Below are 12,671 nucleotides of genomic sequence, written 5' to 3' on the forward strand. Positions count from 1 at the left end.
GTCCAGGAAAATAAAGAACAAAATCCATTTGTCTTGTGGGGTTGCTCTCTAAGTACAAGCCCAATTTACAATGTGATTTTACAAGATTGGGTTGGCTTGAGTTGAACAGTTATTTATGTGGAGCTACATATGTGCCCAGCCCAAATTTTGAATATTTCAAAACAAACCTATAAAAAATTTAACTTTCATGGTTTAAAAATATATAATATTTTTTTAAAACAACAAAACAAAAGGAAAAATCGAGCCATGGCTGGGAATGGGGTGGGGAGTTTCACTCCTTTGATTGGCTTCCACAACAGCTTCTGTGGAGGCAAACCATAATATTAGCTTTGGGTGAACTGAGCAAATCTTAGGGTGCATATGGAATCCTCTTATTTTACAGAACTTGAGCATCTTCTTCGACTGGGCTGGTTTTGAGCTTCCAGCTAAGCCGAATCCAATTTGTACCAGGCACATAATCCTGCAAAGGTGCAGGAGGGCTTTTAAAGAATCACTAGCCCAATTTTACTTTTTTCTTTTTAAAATAAAATAAAAATTAATACAAAAGTAAATCTTAGACCAATAAGCATAATCTCTGATACTCAATTGTTGAAGAAGAAGAGTGTATGATTTATTATAAACAAGATATTAATATTCTCCAAAAACTATTGATTCCTGATACTCACTATTGAAGACATACCTCGTTCGACTTTACATGTTACATTAATGTTGTCTTCAACTTAATTAACCATTTTCAGTGTGTTCAAATGTAAAGTTTTATAATTGTTCGATATGGAATATTTCGTTTTGATCCGCACAATTTCCCCTTTCTTTTTTTCTTTCTATTTTCGATTTCCCTAACTTCCTAACCCAACACAATTCTCCCGGAAAACATTGAAGATAATAATAAAATGTCCCATAGCTCTTCTGTTTTGTAATGTCTTCAAGACAAAAACAGAAGACAAAGATCTTTTTAGTGGATTTCAAATTAAGAACAAAGACTAACAAAGTACAGTTTCTTTTCTACTCATGAGTAACTCAAGGACTGTAATCCATTAACATCTCAAAAAATTTAAAAACTTTCATTGATGATCACTTTGTTTTCCAGCTTTTTGATTAGCCAAAAATACATATGCTTTTATCGGAATCCGCTTTGTGACTTCCTAATCATCAAAGATAACATGCATAATCTTGCAAAGGTGAAAGCTACTGGTGGCTAGAGGAAGGAGAAATATGAAAGGGCTAGAAGTTCTCTTTTGTATGGTATTAGTTAGGTATATATTTGATAGCTTCTGAGTGGGTTTTTATTTGTTTTTTCTTTCATGAAGTCTGAGTTCATTTTAAAAATAAAAAATAAAAAACTTAAATATATAATACGAGGCATGCCCACTAAGCAAAGGGTTATTGATTTGGCAATAGGATCTCATATGGTGGTAATTATAGTCATCAATTTTGACATATATTGTCCCACATGTTAAGGCAAGGTCGTTACTTTTCCATTCTTAGGGTTGGCCTAAACCTTTTTTCATCTTTGTTTTTAGTAGAGTTTTGTGGTTTCCTAATCTCCATGACAGCTTGTATCTCAATTACAATAAAATGGGGATAGTTATTAGAGAATTTCCAAAATATGAAAGAAGAGGTGCAATCTCACTAAGAACATGAATAAATAGGAAAACGCAAAGTCAAAATTTTAGGAAGTTCATTATTTAATGTAAATTATCTGTGATGAATATTTAGTTCACTAGTCAGCTAGTGTCTCTGAAACATACAAAAATTTCTCTGAATTCAGTCCTTCCTAATAATATTCATTACATGTTAACGTTGTCAACGTTATTCATGTAATCGAAATGTCTTATAATGAGTTGCTATATGCATGGGGCTGAAAAGTGACCAAATACCTTTCAACTATAGTCTCAGTTTAACTAATCAAATGCGGTTCATTAATGTTTCTCATGGGTGAGTTTGTTGCTTGCTTGGATTTTTCTTTTTTTATGTATAAAACAAAGACATATCTAAGCATAACAAAAAAGAGTCAATATACGGGTTCATAGCTCAGTGATAAGAGTATTTATTTGCAAATCAATAGTCTGAGGTTCAAACATCAATAACACCTCTCCTTACCCCTCCCAAACTTTGACCAAAAACAAAACAAAAAACAAAAAACACAACAAAAAAGAGTTTCATCCAAATTGAATTTCGTACGCATTTGCATTACCATGTAATTAATGAGTCCCTCTCTCTAACAAATACAAACATTTGGGGCACTAATTTTCAAATTTTATTATGTGCCTCCAGCTCATCAGTGCATGAGGTGTATTATTTTGATGATAAATTCCACGTGTTATAATATTAATTTCTTGGATTGCATTTCAGTCTGTCATCTTCACATTCACTAATTAGGTTGTCATCATTTTTTCTCTTCTTACCAAATGACTGACACAGACGCACCCGCCAATGATATCCATTCAAAACAAAACAAACTCATTCTAAAACCAAGCTTCAATGGCTTCCCTCCCAGGAAAAAAGATGGACTTACTTAGGAGCATTGGCAGCTACAACTACAAACTGCTGCGTGTTGCATTGACAGTCAATTGTTGGTCCATTTTGGATTCAACTGTCTCGTCCCTGCAGCCATCCAACTGATCATATTAAATTTCGTTTGATCTATCTTAATCTGAAAATAATTTGGACCAACTCTCATCAATCAATAAAAAATAAGATTACTTTGGAGGGTCCATTAATTATGTGAATATGTCCGAAATGTGATTTTAACAATACAAAAATTAAAAAATTAAACGAGCATCTTTACACATACGAATTAGGTCGACGAGCTAACATCATGACAGAATTCAGTATCTTATGCTTAATAATTTGAGGCCTTTGTATCTGGAAATGGATCGAATATAGGCACTTTCCCTTGCTGGTCTTTTTGGCATTTATGTCAACTGTGGCAACAAAAGCAGAAGGCAGAAATATTGAGGAACACAAACATGTTCTGCTCTGCTATGTGGGATGACCTAACTGATATGATTGCTCATGAAAGGCTAATTATAGTGCCCTGACTTACGCCACCCTCCCTCCCTCTGGTTAAACTTTAGATATATAGGTCTTTGTCTTCCACTAGGAGCTATATTTAATTTTCTTGTTACCCACAAATTAAGTAAATAAAAGTATTTAATTCTGTCGTGATCTGCAATCAGCCATATCACAAATTATTTAAATAAAAAGTATTTAAATTAAACAAAAATATTATAACCGGTGCTGGTGGCGGCGGTTGAAGACCTAAAAGATTGCTCTCATTTGGGTATATAGGTGTACGTGCGTTTCCCATATTCTATCTCATGAGTTGGTCGCTCATTTACAGAAAAAAGTGTATGACTAGCCTTCAATCCATTTATGGTTTAAAGCAAAACATGTATACACGAATATTTTTTTTTTAAAGAGAATCTCGACACTACGAGTGATTTTATTCTAATTCAGAAATATTAAAATAAAAAGTTATAAAACCAAACTGCACTCATAGAATTCTCAAAAAATATATCAGGAATAAAATCAGGGGCATCTTTAACAAAATAAAAACATAAACATCTTTTTTCTTTTTTCCTTCTTTTAATTACTACGTGTTTGTAATTTACAACTAATAAAAGGAAAGAGGCACCAAGTAGTACTCTAAGAAAAACTAGATTTTTCTTATCATCATGGATTTAAAAAAACTAGATGTTTGTCCTAAAATAAATTTTTTAAAAAAAGAACTAGAAAATGAGATAATGATAAAGCCAAAGAGCATGGTGTGCCAATATATTATGTAGTTTATAAAAACTTTCTACATATATTGGTGTGTTTTGTTTTCTTTTTGGAAGAATGAAGATGGACGATTATTGGGGAAATTTTTTTTTTTTTTTGATAAAAAGCGATAGTAATTTTATTGATAACACATAAAAAAGTACAGAGTAGTCGCAATGCCAAATATGAGTACAACATCTCCAGTGACCAAACAAAAAGATAAATTGGTTTGATCTGGAGAGAATTACATATGCCAGAAAAACTTAAAAACTCCAATTTGGCAGAGAAGAACTATCTGTACTTAGACCTACAATACAAATCCACCGCACAACGGCAGTAACGACGAATCTGCATCGAAAAGTCGAACACGAAATACATACAATAGCAAACTCCTATTGAGTTTCTGAGAATTATTAGACTAAAAAAAATACAGAAACAAGGACACCGCACCACTTCCTCTCTAGTAAACCAAAGAGACTCGTAGCACCAACATGGCTAAACCTCTTATTTTGCACAGGCTAAACCCGATCCCACACAAACCAGCAACAATCACTTTTCCAACTCCAAACACTAAATTGGAGTGAGTTTCATATGCGTGGACCAAAAACTGCAACAAAATCATGGCGTCTACGGTGGATTGCAATACTTGCGTAAAAAACACAACGAAAACCAAAGAGAAAAGCTGGGTCGACAACACCACAATGCAACCATCCCAATGACAGCAAGACACATCCATGAACAACAAAAGTCACCAAGGACCTACAACAGAAAACACACAAACAAACAAACAAAAGACAAGATCCAGATAGATCTGGGCAAAAGGACCCAAAATCCAGACAAATCTAGGGAGAGAATAGAAGAGGGGAAGAAAACTAGGAAAGGAGAAAGGGAGATGAGGAGAGAAAGATGGAAGATGGGGAAGCCGCCCACCCCCAAAGGGGGGATGGGAGCAGAGCCGGCCTTGGGTAATCTGAGGCCCAGGGCAAAAATCTAAAGTGTGCCCAAAATAATGTAAACATTAAAATTATAATTTTTTATCAAGTAATTTATTTTATTAAAATTATAGCATTCATTGTTTTTACAACATAAGCCTTCCCGTTTGTTATTTTTTTATGATAATAATTTGAGGAAAAATGTCATCGTGTTCATCCATAGGGAATTTGCAGTTAGTTTCTCCCACATGAAACTTTTCTAAAAGTAAATCTGCCATTTTTGCATCATAAACTTTCAATTCATTTTCATTTTCTGCTTATTCTTCCAAATGAATATGAACAATTCATTTGGTAAATCTTCAGATAAATTTTCATGTTTAAACCAAGTAATCCATTACAAAACTCACGTTCTCCCTGCAAAACTGATTAAGACTCAAGAAAAATCATCTTTGTTGTTTATCTGGGTCTGCACCTGAAACCCATCTCAATTCTCAATGAATAAGTTCTCAATTGGCGATCTTGAATCTGCAAGAATGCCTATATAAAGTGATTATTTGGAAAATAGCAGTAACATAGGAAATAAATAGACAAAGAGAAAGGACTTACAGCTCTGTTGGCTTCGTCTCTTCTGTCATGGAGGGGAAATGATAGGAAAGACGAAAGAGATAGGCAATGGAGAGGAGAGAGGCCGCGGTGTGACTGTGAGTGAGGGATGATAGGTACATATATAAGAAAATTGAGACAACAAGAATCTAAACCCTAATGTGGTCTGGTTTGTTTTGTTTTGTTTTGTTTTTTTTTGGAATAGGATTAAAAAATAATATATTTGCTAGCATATATGGGTGAGCACGCGCTTTTGGGAAGGGAGGATTAAACAAAAATGCACGCTTGATTTTTTATTTATTTATTTTATTTGTTTTGTTCTATACGTATATAATATATGGCTTAACTTTATTTTTTTGGTGCCCCTTTCAATTATGGGCCCCGGGCCCAGGCCCCAGTTGCCCTCCCCAAGGGCCAGCTCTGGATGGGAGGGCGTTGTGCGGCGGCTGCAAAACTTCAGAGAGAGTCTAGGGTTTTGAGAAAAAGGAAAGAGTTTTGAAACAATATATTGTTGGGGGAAATTTATTAATAGAGCTACTGTTTAACGGTCGGAAAAACTTTTCTCCTCAAGTTATAAATTCGGCATTAAACAGTAGCTCTATCAATATATAGGTTTCCTAAGTATTTCTCAATAAATAGAATTTACAAACAAAAATTAATCATAAAGATATATTTCCAAATGATGAAGTCTAAGAGCATGCGCAAATATAGCGCACCAAATCCATGAACAAATTACCCAAGTTGAGGTTGATACACGTGGAAGAGCACGGTTACAAAGTTTTCTTTTTTCAACGGATGGCAATTCAATTATAGTGTTTAGAATAATAATATAATAAACCCAGCCAATAGATGAAGGTAAAACCTCATAACATTTGTGGATACAAATGAACGAAAACAAGATGGATTTATTAGGTCAGGCTTCCAACTTCCAAGTGGCTAACCATACCATCATTAATTTACCGAACAAGGTCAGAATCTTAATGATTTAAACTCCTTTATGATCTCATCAATGTTACTAAACCCATCACAAGAAACATGAAATCTGATGATCTGTTGGTGGATTTGGACAATTGGGTTCTTGTCAAAAACACATATTCAATTTGATTGATAAGTGAATTCAAAGATTGAGACAGTACAAGCGAAGCAGACTACACAAAAACTTTACTGTCAGCAGTGGTGAAAACAGGGACAAGGAAGACTATAGTTGAAAGCATCCATGGACGCAGAAGAAAAATTGCCCCCTTTGATGGGGCAGACCAAAGGCTCCACGAATGGGTTTCAAGCATTGTGCTTGTAAACTTGGACATGACTGAAAGAAAAAGGTCATTGTCTCTGCCCCATTATAATCTTATGGCAGATAAGCTAGCCTAGCTAGTGGAGAAGAAGTTATATGTCACGGGAATAGTATGACCCCATTGTAATTTTATGGCGGATAAAGCTAGCCTAGTTAGTGGAGAAGAATTTGTATGTCACGGGAATAGCATTATTTCGCTATTCTCAACCAATCAGATTTTTTCATATACAAAATTATCACGCATGATGAAACGTGATTAATTTAGAAATAGCAAAACAATGATATATATCCGTTATACAAGTTTTTCTCCTAGTTGGTGAGATGCATACACCATGAAAGCTTAAGCTGTTGCATCAAAATGGATATATTCGTTTCAATTCGGTAACAACGATGACGTTTTTCTTAGGAGAGACAAAGTGGGATCTGACTAGCCAAAGCAGACCATAAATTTAACAAATCACAAGAAATGTAGGAATTGGAAACATGGCTACAAATGATAAGCCGAACTCTCTATTTTAAAATCGCTATATAATATGATTTTCTCGTAGTGTTTGCATGCGTAAGAAAAAAATCCAAAATTGTAATTCAGGATCTTGGCTTTGTGGTTGATAAGTCAGTGCATGGACAGAATACGAGCCATTGCGTTTCACACTCAAAAATTAGGTATTAATATCATATGAGACAATCTATTGGACAATCAAGCAATAAATCTTTTGATAACTTGAAGTTTCACACCTACTACTACTAATACTGTATATTTCTGTCCATGCATGAATGTAGCTGGTTATGGGCTGCAAATACCGTAAATAGTTAAATTGCCAAAATGGCACGGCAAATTTTGAGACAAAGTTGCTTTGTCATGCCTGGAAATTGCAATTCTGCTTCTGTCATTCCCTCCATACAATATATTGCCAGCGGTATCCCACACAAATTGTATGAGTGGTCTTGCTTTCTTCCTTTTAAGTTGTTCTGTTAGATGCACGTTATGTCATGCTTAATAGTTGTAATCCTTCATCACTAGCTTTAACGACTACGACCTAAAGAGATGGATTTTCTTTATTTTGCACGAGAAAAAGCGAGAGTCGAATTTTGACCGTTGGTATGTGCACAAGTTGAATATTTTATCACTAAAGCTATAAGTCCATACAAAACCTATTGATTTATTTTAAAGAGAAAAGTTAGCAAGAAAAATTAAATATGGTGAAATAGAATGTCATTTGGCCTTAGAGCTATAAGTCAATATAAGACCTAATGAAGTTTAAAGAAATTAATTAGCAAATTAAATATGTTGAAAGATATAAATGACAGAGTGCTTTATTTGTGTGTTACCATGGCCATGTAGAATCAACACAAATAATTAAGGATTATGAGGGATGCCTTGACAAGTTCGTGTGGCTTGAATTGACTGGTGTGAAGTAGATGCGTGTTAGATTAGTTGATTAGGGTAGTAAGCTCGTCTTCTTGCACTCAAGTTCGAATGCCTCTCCATATAAATTTGATTAATTTTAAAGTAATTTAGACTATTGCTTGTATGAAGAAAATAAATAACTTGTGTAAAAATGAGGTGTAGTCTGAAAAACCATAATGCTCGTGGGTTGATTTAATTTGCCCCTTTAGAAAAAGGGATCATACTTGGTTTTACTCTTGATATGGGATATACTTGTACTACTCTAGAGATAGACGCAAAAGAATGCATAACTGGTATTCTTTTAGTGGAGGAATGCAATGGAACAGATGGTCTTTTACTTGAAGAAGCAAAATGCCTATTAAGTGTCTGTTTGGCATTGTTTATTTGGGGTGATAAGTGATCTTTTAAAAAATTTGAGAAGCCCAACTCGTTTAGTAAACTGTGAGAAAATCACTTATTGTTAAAAATTGCTGTGAGAGAAGGCTATAAAGGAAAGCAGCTAATGAGGTGCTTTCATTTTCTGATTATGCAGGAATTAGTTTCGAAGAGGCGCTGAGTTTAATGATCATGCAGCAATCATTTTCTGATTATGCGTAAAATCAATACCTACAACACTTTTAACAAAAATTTTATCAAACGCCAAACTGCTTTGTCTCACAACTGATTTCTCTCACAGCAAATCTAACAGCGATTATTTTCACAGCACAACAATGCCAAACTAGCCCTAAGTTACTTTAGAGTAGCTTTCTGTCAATGGTCCCCAAAGAGTTGTAATAAGGTGGCACGCATCTTGGCTCAATTTGCAATCAGTTGTAATGATTTTGTTTCTTGGATTGAGGAAGCACCTACTTGGCTGCTCCCATCTCTTTCTGCAGATGCTCTCTTCTTGAGTTTTTTGAATAAAATCTTGATTTAAAATAATAATAATAATAATAATAATAAAACTCAGAAAAGTGTATATATATAAATATTCTATTTGAGTAACGCTTATATAAAGTGGGAAGAATAATTACATTTGTTAACAACAAAACAACAAAGAATCGCAACTAATTCTTATAAAGAACAGAAAAAGTCAATATTATTAATTCAAAAATATTGTATGTCATTAAAGAGAGGATGACGTGTTCAAAATCACATTAATTGTAAGAAGAAACTCCTCCTCAATTTTACGGAACCAAAAATTTTTTCTTAGACAAAAGTCATTATTTAAAGTACTATTTATTAATCCCTTGTTTGGTTCGTAAACAACGCAATTCATAAATTGTACACGAAAAAACAAAAAAACAACTTGGAATTTTAGGTTTTAAACTCAACAAAGAGATATTTAAAGAGAGAGAGAAACTACAATCGTCATCACCACCAACACCCCCTACTGTCATCGCCTACATCCTACATCACCCATTAACATGACCGATCTCACTCCACCACTTCACCCCACTAGCTGATTTACCTCCCTCTCACCATCCCCCACTATCATCGCCACCATTACTACCACCATCACCGTTCATCTATAGATTGATAGCTCCATCAAGATAAACTGTAAATTAACATATGTTATACCCAAATAGGAAAGTTTACCATCTCTAAACCTAAAACATGATCTTATTAAATTCCATCATTTTTAAATTTGTTACTACTTCTCTTGGTTGATTAGTGAAGTAAGAGAATGACGGTTGGAGGTTCGGTTCTTTTCAAACAAGACTTCTGAACTCGATATCATATTAGACAATTATTTGACCTAAAAACTTAGAAAATAAGTCAACAATATATATCGAGCTAACGAGAATTATGTTAGCACTCTTTTATTTAAAGTATAAAACATTTAAAATGATGAAATAAAACAAAAAAAATTCTAGATAGCTTCTATGATAATTTATTTGGAGAATGCTATTTGTACAGAGATTTTATCAAATTTGTTTTTTTCGCAACGTAGTTCCACATAGCATCACTCATATTTTAATTCCCCTTTTAGTTGATATATATATGCATCATTCTCTTCTCAGGAATATTTACTGCTTTTCATTTTATATAATTCTCGTTTCCAAAGTGGATGTGAACTTTATGTGTTTTATTACCAAATTGTAAATTATAATGACATTATCATGCTCCATTTATCAGACTGCGCACTTCAAATAATATATTTAGCATTTTGCGACTACGATTTATGTCGACACCTTTGGGCTCATGTCAAACATGGTGGCTTTAGTTATTTAATTGAGAAGTTAGGAAAAATCAGACAATGCCAAGGCTGTTTACCAATTCAATGCTCTTTTGAAACTCTAGCTACAAAGTTAAAAGCTCTCTCTCACAGTTTCAAATAAATCGTGGGTAGAAAGGAGGAGACGATGGCGGGTGGGGCTTGAAACAAAAGTAGGGATTAATGGCGGAGTTATGAATTTTCAAAGGAAGGACAATGAGCTCCACACAAAAATTTAAACAACCAAATACCCTTAGAATTTAAACAATAATAATGTCATTCATAATTCGTGAAAAAAAAAATTGCAAAAACAAAACAACAAAGCGTCTTTTAGTTGAGGCATTAGTCGAATATATGGTGGGCATCAGCAGAGGGGAACCGACATCTCCGAGAAATTTTCCAGCGCCTCTATCGCTCTGTCACTGGCAGGGATGATGAATCATTGCTAAACAATTGCAAATTTTTCTATTAATTTTCAAAAGGACTGCTTGGACTTCGAAGAGCCAAAAACACTCCTTCAGTTCTATACGTGGCTTCTCCCCGCTTATATGTTAGCATTGAATGATAAACCTTACTCTATAAATATCACTAAAGTATAATTTCACCCCAAAATTTGAAAGACTTATTTTTTTCATTTGTAGCATAACCAACATGACCGGTGAATTTCACCTATATATATATATATATATAATGTTCAGCACAAAAAAGAGTTTCGGGCCATCCGATTATGGTTGTTCGGCAAGTTGATGAGATGGTCTCGTCGACACAATGGACATTCCTCATGGGATGTCCTACAAATTTATTCTCAGGACATCCTGCAAGAGAACAATGCTCTTATACGGTATTTTCCAACACCACTCACTTGTTCTATTTCTTAATTATTTTATTTTCTTCCCCAAGTAGATTATAAATTGCCGTAAGCATATGGCCATCAGTAATAATGAAATTATATATATATATATATATCAGTCTCGATCTCTTATACCACATTTTTAAAAGGAGTGCAAGAGTGAGGGAACTGTTGAATTTACATCCAAAGATGAGTGACCACAAATCTCTTGGACCCCTGTAGTCAAAGATATCGGGATTGATATATATCAGTCCCAATGGGTTCAAGAGACTGTGGTCACCCATTGTTGGATATAACATCCAACAGTTCAAAAAGGTTTCTTAAAATGAGTGCAAGAGTGAGTGAACCGTTGAATTTACATCCAACGGTGAGTGACCACAAATCTCTTGGACCCCTGTAGTCCAAGAGATCAGGACTGATATATATATATATATATAGAGAGAGAGAGAGAGCTTTCATTGAGGGATTCTTTAAATAAGCTTATTTTAAAGACACCTTTGTAGGGCCCACTTCATATTTTATTTCACTAATCCAAATTTTCTATGTTTTAGATAAGGGAGACCTTGGAAAAGGCCAAAGGAGAGAGAAATTTTTTAAAAGAAGCCAAAATAGACAAAATTGCCCTTATTTATTTTTGGATTTTCTAAGGAATTCTTTATATTTGCATGTCTTTGATTTGAAAGTTGAGAGGTTTTTTTGTCTTTTAAAAAAAAGCTTTGGCTTTTTCTAAAAGTGAAAGTTTTTTTGTGGTTAAAACCTAAATTTACTTTTAGATTATCATTCAAAGATCATCTATACAAAAAATCACTTGAATCCGATATCGTTTGACCACTCAATTGTATTATTGAAATTTTAGTATATTCTTGAAGCACCGTGTTCATTGATTTTGTAGGACATAATTGGATGTTGAAACGGTTTCCGATTTGTCTAAGTTTTTGCAAAGATGATCCATGAATGTAGACTTAAAAAAATAGATGGTTTAGATCGTTGGAAAAAAATTTGTAAGGTACCCTAAAGGGCGTCCCTCAATAGATTGTGGTCACCTACCATTAGATATTAATCCAATGATTCAAAAAAAAATTTTAAAATAAGTGTAAGAGTGAGTGAACCATTGAATTTATTTATTTTTATTTTTTTAAGTGGGAGAAGCATCTTCACAAAATTCAAAGAATTATAAAGATGCATGGAAATAATAGGATTAAGAATAACGAAATTCTAAAATGCTATTCCTATCTAATATAATGTTTCATAGGAAATAAAGCCAACATAATTCGCAATAATTAAGGTCATGCTTAACTATTGGGAGATCCATATTCTTTGCAAATCTCAGTTGTCTAATTATTTGCATTATTAAAGTCTCTCATTGATTCTGCATGACATACTTCTTCACATTATCCGCATCTATTGATATTCTACTTTAATCGCACCCGCATCTATTGATATTCTACTTTAATTTAAAACTCAACTACGGGAAGGGAGATTCGAACCCGAGTGCAAAGTGGGGAGCACATCCATTCTAACCAACTTGACTAAGCCCATATTTATCATTTTAATTAAATTTTAGGAAAGTATCTTGTCCATATACACCAGTTCAAGTAAATAAAGCCCAAAACATCAATACAGCA

At 33.9% G+C, this 12,671-nt stretch overlaps 1 long non-coding RNA gene across 1 annotated transcript; it reads right to left on the reverse strand.

The window, feature by feature from the left end:
- On the reverse strand, positions 4,958–5,818 carry LOC109949255. Its single transcript, XR_002271819.1, has 2 exons — positions 5,301–5,818; positions 4,958–5,219 (listed from the first exon to the last, which is right to left on the reverse strand). It is a non-coding gene; the product is annotated as an uncharacterized LOC109949255 (long non-coding RNA).

This window comes from Prunus persica, chromosome G5 (assembly GCF_000346465.2).
Source record: "Prunus persica cultivar Lovell chromosome G5, Prunus_persica_NCBIv2, whole genome shotgun sequence".
Taxonomy (NCBI): Eukaryota; Viridiplantae; Streptophyta; class Magnoliopsida; order Rosales; family Rosaceae; genus Prunus; species Prunus persica.